The sequence below is a fragment of a genome, unplaced genomic scaffold (genome assembly GCF_019419815.1).
Source record: "Pyrus x bretschneideri cultivar Hongxiangsu unplaced genomic scaffold, Pyrus_bretschneideri_v1 Contig2, whole genome shotgun sequence".
In the NCBI taxonomy this organism is placed as follows: domain Eukaryota; kingdom Viridiplantae; phylum Streptophyta; class Magnoliopsida; order Rosales; family Rosaceae; genus Pyrus; species Pyrus x bretschneideri.
In genome coordinates, this window is record NW_025999501.1 from 966,486 (window position 1) to 972,956 (window position 6,471).

Consider the following 6,471-nt stretch of genomic DNA (forward strand, 5'->3'; position numbering starts at 1 on the left):
ACTCTCATTGCCTTGGTAATTCCATATAAAACCATCCTCTAATTAAACCTTCCTATACTTGCCCCTTCAAGCACTGCATATTCATCCGATGGAAGCGGGAAGCTACTCTCTTAATCCAACTCGTTCTTTTATAACATTGATACAACAAAATTCTTGATAAACCCCATTGCTTGAGATTTCCATCACCGTCATTTATTCAATTCTCATGAGGAAAATTCTATTACACGTCCCGAAATGTTCCAAGCATAAACAAGAACATAAAAACTCTTCTTTCTAACTGTTGAAATATTAGTTTCCAGCGTTAGCTCCAGTGTGACTTCCTGCACATAACTAATATTTCATCATGTATCCAACAAAAAGTCAGAACCTCACAAGTCAAACCAACGCAAAATTACAATAGGCCAAGCAAAACTCTTATTTTACAAGTCATGCAAACCATTCGAGCGAGCCAAAACCAAGCAAATAAATTGGGAAATCTCAAGAAAAAGTTTAAAGCATGCTAATAAACTTTCAAGTTATGCCTATGCAACATGCCAAGCAAGCCGCTCAATGGTTCGAACATAATCTATGCATCATGCCAAACCAAAGACAAAACTACATAGTGTCACACAAGCTCCTCAGCTGTTCAAACGATGCACATGCAACATGCCAAGCTAAGAAATTAAGAATGAGACATGATAAATTACAACTTGCCATGAAAACCTTTCAAGCCAAACATATCAACCCAACCAAGACGACCGTTCCTAGCTCATGCCATTTATCCAAGTCAATTGCCAAAAAAACCTCCCCATTTACCATGACAACTCCCATAAGAGTAATTGAGCAACCTGTGGAAAAGCTTCCCCAATTGCCTAAACTTGAGTTGTTGCAAAATCCAACCGCTGTCATCACATTTTTACGAGCTACGTAACTCCATGCTTCATTTCCAAGAACATATCACCTTTAGCAGAAACCACATTCAAAATTTTTAGGCTTTCTAATCACACTTTTTCTCCCACTTAACATATGTTTTAATCCATATTCCATTTTTCATGTTTAAGCCCTGCTCCATTGCCCGAGTTTAGTCTCTGTAACTCAACCTTGGCCTATTGAAAAATCTAAAATGCACCAACTCTCATCTTAACTTGCTAATAATACATGCCATGCAAACCATTTGAGCCAAGCAAATAAAGGCAAATTTATGCCGAGTAAATAAAAGCTTCCAAACCAATCAAGCTAATCTAAGTCAAGCACATCAAAGCAAAACCAAGCCAACCAAAGCCAGACAAGCAATTCCACGCCAAGCAAAAGTGGTGCAACCTGCAAATTCCAAGGGGAAAAGATAAAAATCTATGTTCACAACAAAGCCCAAGTTGGCATTCAATGCTGGAGAGTGCGAAACTCGCTGCCAGAAAGTTAAAAGTCATTCATGTTGGGCACTGTCTCAGCTAGACCTCAACCGTGTGGCCTATGTCTGCCCCAAGAGATAAGAAAATCATTAAACCTTATCTTCCACTGATTTCATTTCAATACCATGTGTTTACAGAGTCAATTGGATGCCTATCTTTAATGCATAAATTGCTCGTTATACACATAAAGCATGCTTATAATATAAATTACGATCAAGTTTATATATGCCATGCCATCAATTTATATAAGTTATGATTGGAGTGTATTAATTTCTTTTGTCAAGAAGGTGCATAGGCATGCATAAATTGGTTCTCCAGGCATACTTATCATGCCTAAAATCATTAAATAGTTAAGACTTGCATTGCTCGCTCTACAGATGATTGCATGTATTTTTATTTCATAGTTTCACTCAATGCTTACCATGCCCACTGAGTATGTAACGGCTCACTACATGAGTTAACTGACATGCTAGAAGTTTGCTCATGTGACCAACATATTTGTTAATGCTCAAATATATCTTGTTAGGTCATGTTTGGAGCTAAAACTTTCATGAACAGCTCGAGTACTAAGCCTAAACTATATATTCTCCACTACAAGCATACATATTTATTGCCGGAAAGAAGAAAACAAGCAAGCTTATCAATGCAATATGTGCAAAAACTCACACCCAGCAAGGCTAGATAAGTTAAATCAAACTTGTAGTGCCAACAACAAACATGCTAATCACGTGAAGTACGAGTGCATACTAATCTGTTAACCTTGCGACTGAAATGCTTTCGAATGGCAGAAAAAATGGTATTTCCTGCACCAATGGTTCAAGCAACAGATTTGAGTACTTTAAGCCATGCAAGTATGCTGATTCAAGAATTCCTAGCTGTATGTATTTCAACATATCGAGCAAGTCCCAAGCATTAATCAGCCTCAAGTAATTCAAGAAATTCAAGCATTATAATTGACTCAAGAAACCTTAGGCAAAATCAACAATGCCTACACCCTATACCTTTTAAGGTTTAAGTTGGTTGCCAAACACCATGTCGATTGTTTACTATAACTACCGCTTCCCCGCCTAGATTTAGTTGTTTCCCTATCCAACTGTTTCCACTATAGTCTTACATGCTAAGCAGCGTCATGCACCACAATTTCAATGAGCAACTTTTTGCAAACACCATTTTCACCAGCAACTTTATGCGAACACCCTTTCTACCAACATCTTTATGCGAACACCATTTCCACTAACAACCATGAGAACCTTATTATCTTCATCATGCTCAGAGCCATCCTCGTCGTCCCCTACATCTAGGTCGTAGTCAGGATAGGTCAAATTCACCTTTTTGTAGAACTCCACGTAGCCTTGGAAGCGGAGTTTGTTGGCGAGCTCCTGGCCAATCGGAATTTAAAAGTAGTTGTCCATGTCTTAACCACCAACCTAGGAGGATTCATCCAAGTCCTTTTGCATGCATTTGTTCTCCTTCCTCAAAGCCTAAGCGGCATCTTAAGCCTCGCCCAACTCCATGGTAGTCTTGAGCTTGCTTGTGGAAGATTCGCTCAACTGCTTTCTCATGCACTTGGTCTTCATCTGCAGTTGAGCAGCCTCTTTCTTAGCCGCCTTAACAACCTTCTTGGTGGATCCGAACTCCATCTGTTTGGCCTTCACAGTATCTTGCAACCTCTTCATGTCTCGCTCGTAATTGGCGCTCTGTTTTCTCTTCTTGAAGAGGTGTCTAAGCCTTCAAAATTGGCGAAAAGAGCCTGCGAAGGGAAAAATAATGAAGATTAGCTAAAGGAAAAATTGTATAGATCATTACATGCATGAGGGAAACATGGAACCTGATGAAAGTTTACCCCAGCCTGAAGATCAAAGCAAGGGCCACCTGTTCATGGGTGTCCCCTTCAAACCTCGCATGGCGTCCGCGATGCTCTCCCCATGAAAGACTCCCTTACGGATGTTCAAGTATGAGTAAATCTCTTGGGGAAATGCATCCTCAAAGCACACGACAATCACATAGGTTGGATCCTACCTATAACCGCTAAGGGGCGGAAGAAACAACCGCCAGCCTCTTGCAGTAGGGGCGTCCGAGCCGCCAGTAATCGGGCACTTGCCCGAGGATTTGTCCCTCCCCGCACTCGGAGGAGTACTCAATACCACCTTTAGAAGTAGGTCGGGACTGGCAAGCTAAGTGTTTGGCCCGCTCTTACCAACACCTCAAGCGACTATCTACTTTTAAACGCCACTGGGAGCGTTCTTTTTGTGCATAGCTCGGCGGGCGATCTTTTCAACTTGAACATCCATTTCTCCATTTGTAAAGTGAAAAGAAGTGTTGAAAAAATGAGCAACAAATAATATAAATCCACCAAGACCAGACCATAGATGAAGGCATTGAGGTTTGGTTAGTTTACCTCCTAAAAGATCAATCATTCTTAAACGAGATTCGGTATGTATGGTGGCAATGGAAAGCTCTTTAGAAGGCAAGGAAGTGATGACTGTCAACTGAAATTCTTCTTCTTCAGAAAAAGAAACTTGGCCAAACTAATCAACTACAAAAAAAGAAGATATTTTCGTTAAATTAGAAGACTCATACAGACCACGAGATATGGAAAGTGTTAGTTTTGTTTCAACCCTTGTCCCTAAAGCATCTAGCGACTCGAGCGCCAGTCGCCTTGACCTCAGTCGAGCTAACCCAGTTACCGTTTACAAGGAACCAGTTTTCCTTATAGGGCCTTTAGTTTGAAGGGTTGTCGGCAAAAGCAAGCAAGACCGAACACATGATAAAACCCAACATGGCCAAGACTGTTCCTTAGTTTATAACAATGTCTGATGAGGGTAAGGTTGGGATTTACTTGAAAATATTGCCACCAGAGCATGTACATGCTAAGAAAGAGACAAAAGGCATTAAGATTGATTTAGTGGGGGCTAAATTGGTGTGGACTATAACACGGTGAAGGAATGAGTGTAAAGGTAGCCGAATGCTAGACTTGAAGAGTTTAGCAGAAAAGGCTACCCAATTGTGTGGTGGCTGGCTAGGTTATTCTCCTACAACTGGTGCTCACATGACAACATCGTTGGGAATGCTATATTGGTTCTTCAACTCTTCCAAATGGGTTATGATGCTGGGAATGTGGTCGACACTACGGTCTCAAGCGTCGTAATAATTAAAATACAGTTTTTACAAAAAGACTCTTCTATTCCTATGCCAACTCCTCTCTAAGGAAGAGAACTTTGGCCACGGCTGATAATTTTTTTTTTTTTTTTTTGGCGGTTTCCACAAAGGGTCAACATCTTAGTAAGATTCAATCCCCCACTCTACCGATTTCTCAGAACCGGAGGAAGATCTAATAAGGGTCGGATGAGACACCAACTTGGTACATGTACGAAAGGCTTCTAGATCTTCTTTTTGAGCCCACAAGAGGATCTTCCTTATCAACTAAGTCTAGCAATTCTTTATCCCCCATCTCGCTAAAAGCCATTGGATCTGTGTCACACTTTAGGTCATCTTCATAGTAGCTAGAGGAGGATTCTTCTCCAAGAACAGAATTTGGTAAGTCTGTGATGACTCGTCCCTAATTTTTCATGTAACTTTCTCCCTAAGTGTGTAAATTGATGTTTGTCCTTTTTGGCAAAAGTGAAACCTGACGTGGATGTAGTTATTTGACTCTTAAATTATTTTTCTCGTTATCGTAATTAAATAGTACTTGTTGTTACAAATGCGTGAGCGCGAGTTAGACCCGAATCGGAGCTGTAACGAAAAAGTTATGCACAGTTAAAGTACGTTAACAACGGGAAAATTTGGTACACGCGTGTGTTAATTTATCAGTGTGGGAGACACTATTATTGATAAGGAGATAGATTTTTTATGTACGACTTACTGTACAAAATCGGAAAATCTTATCCGCTTCTTCTTTTAAAAATTGGACCCATGCCCTTTTCCTCACCACCAATCAATTACTTTCCCACACTATTGCACCCAATCAGATTTTTCTTCTTCTCAGCGAATCAGAACTCATCTTCTCTCTTTCTTCTAATACTTCTCTCTCTATGCCAAGACTCTCTCTTCTCTACAACCACTAAGATCAACCACCAAACTCCACGGATTTCCTCCATCACACTTCTCCCATCCTTATGAACCCAACCATACAAACCAATCGTGAAATGGTTGAGTCTTGAACACCCAACTCAGAAGCTCCGACTCGATCAAGTTTTCCCCGACGTGTTCCCGACTGAGTTACAAGCTTTTGGGACGTTTGGAAGCCTCCACACAACTCCCTCGAGTCAATAGCCTAAGTTTAAAGTTGAGTTGACATGGAAACACATGGTTTCAAGGCGAAGAAAATAAGTCTGAACCTTTCGAGGCTTTTTCAAGCCACTTTCGTCCACCTTTTAGACTTTGAAAGGTACAATCTTGTTTTGTCCTCAAGAGCTTCAAGTCAATATATAGTGCGTTGAAAAGGGTTGAGAAATGAGCAAGTTATGATGTTTTGAAAAAATTTCTAGAAACCGGTGACTTTTTCCAGTTTTCAGGGAAACCAGACAGCGGCGGACGACAGAAGCCACCTGAGAAGAAGGAGAATATTCCGTCAAAGTTGAGAGAATATTCTGACGCCGTTAGGTTTCGTTACTATTTAACGAAATATTCTGTCAAGTCCGACGAAATATTCCCTAGGTCTATCAGTTTTTGACCAGCGCGTGGGCGCGCGTATGGCCTCCGGCCAGTGTGTGCTTGACATGTACGAGTCTGTGACATCGAGTAGAACATTTTCGTATATTTAAACCCTCCATTTGAGCAAACTATGGGGGTTTATCCTAGCCTCTTTGTGTATATGTTAATTAATTAATTAATTAATTATTTTAGTTATTTCACATATAGGAGAAAATTATCCTGAAAAAGTACGAGTTCAAGTAAGGCAAGGAGGCTACAATCCGACCACGTATCAGTGAGTGGGCATTTGTTTTTATATATATGATATATAAAGTTTTATACTTTCCACAAATGCTTTTGAATTGATTCATGCCTATTATGCCATGATTAAATAATTTTATAAGAAATGTTGTACTGTTGTGAAATGCTAAAGTAATACTACGGGATG

General features: G+C 40.2%; 1 long non-coding RNA gene across 5 annotated transcripts; it reads right to left on the bottom strand.

Moving 5' to 3' along the window:
* LOC125476664 lies at nucleotides 1-4,181 on the bottom strand. 5 transcript variants are annotated; one of them, XR_007257991.1, is made up of 5 exons: nucleotides 4,007-4,172; nucleotides 3,217-3,924; nucleotides 2,390-3,138; nucleotides 2,136-2,191; nucleotides 1-320 (listed from the first exon to the last, which is right to left on the bottom strand). It is a non-coding gene; the product is annotated as an uncharacterized LOC125476664 (long non-coding RNA). The 5 variants fall into 5 exon arrangements; XR_007257990.1 differs by having other exon boundaries at nucleotides 2,136-3,138; nucleotides 4,007-4,176; XR_007257992.1 differs by lacking the exons at nucleotides 1-320; nucleotides 2,136-2,191 and having other exon boundaries at nucleotides 2,246-3,138; nucleotides 3,217-3,681; nucleotides 3,787-3,924; nucleotides 4,007-4,181.
* Nucleotides 4,182-6,471: the final 2,290 nt, after the last annotated feature.